Raw genomic sequence first — 1,120 nt, 5'->3', positions numbered from 1 at the left:
GTTTGAAAACTGAAAAAAAAATCTGCATTAAAAACAAAATCTTCCCTCTTGTGCCATCCTGGCGTTAAACGCCCAGAATGGTGCACATTCTGGCATTTAACGCCCAAAACTATACCCTTTTGGGCGTTAAACGCCCAACCAGATACCCTGGCTGGCGTTTAAACGCCAGTCTGTCCTTCTTCACTGGGCGTTTTGAACGCCCAGCTTTTTCTGTGTAATTCCTCTGCTGTATGTTCTGAATCTTTAATTCTCTGTATTATTGACTTGAGAAGACACATATTAAAAATATTTTTGGATTTTTAATAATAAGGAATAATCAAAATGCAACTAAAATCAAATAACAATGCATGCAAGACACCAAACTTAGCAGTTTGTATACTACTGACACTAATGAGAATGCATATGAGACATATAAACACTCAAGTCAAGAGAATTCAAAGGTCAGAGCAATTAAATCATCAAGAACAACTTGAAGATCTCTAAGACACATGAATGCATGCAATATTTTTTTTGTTTTTATAATTTTGTAAATTTTTTTTTTTGGATTTTCGAAAATTAAGTGGAAAAAGGTATCAAAATTCTTAATGAGAATTCCAGGAATCATGCAATGTTTAGTCTAAGACTCCGGTCCAGGAATTAGACATGGCTTCACAGTCAGCCAAGCTTTCAAGGAAAGCTTCGGTCCAAAACACTAGACATGGCCAATGGCCAGCCAATGGCCAGCCAAGCCTTAGTAGATCACTGCTCCAACAGCAAGATTGATAAAAATCAACAAGCTCTTGTGATGATAAGTTGAAACCTCGGTCCAATGAAATTAGACATGGCTTCACAGCCAGCCAGACTTCAACAAATCATCATGAAACTCTAGAATTCATCTTTAAGAATTCCGAAAAAAAAATACCTAATCTAAGCAACAAGATGAACCGTCAGTTGTCCAAACTCAACAACCCCCGGCAACGGCGCCAAAAACTGTGTGCACGAAATTGTGATCAATACTTTTCACAACTCAAATAATCTCCGGTGATGAAACCAAAAACTTGGTGTTCAATACCATGGCATAAACACAACTTCGCACAACTAACCAGCAAGTGCACTGGGTCGTCCAAGTAATAAACCTTAC

This window comes from Arachis duranensis, chromosome 1 (assembly GCF_000817695.3).
Source record: "Arachis duranensis cultivar V14167 chromosome 1, aradu.V14167.gnm2.J7QH, whole genome shotgun sequence".
Classification (NCBI taxonomy): Eukaryota; Viridiplantae; Streptophyta; class Magnoliopsida; order Fabales; family Fabaceae; genus Arachis; species Arachis duranensis.
The sequence above is the reverse complement of the archived record's forward strand: the minus strand, read 5'-3'. Positions refer to the sequence as shown.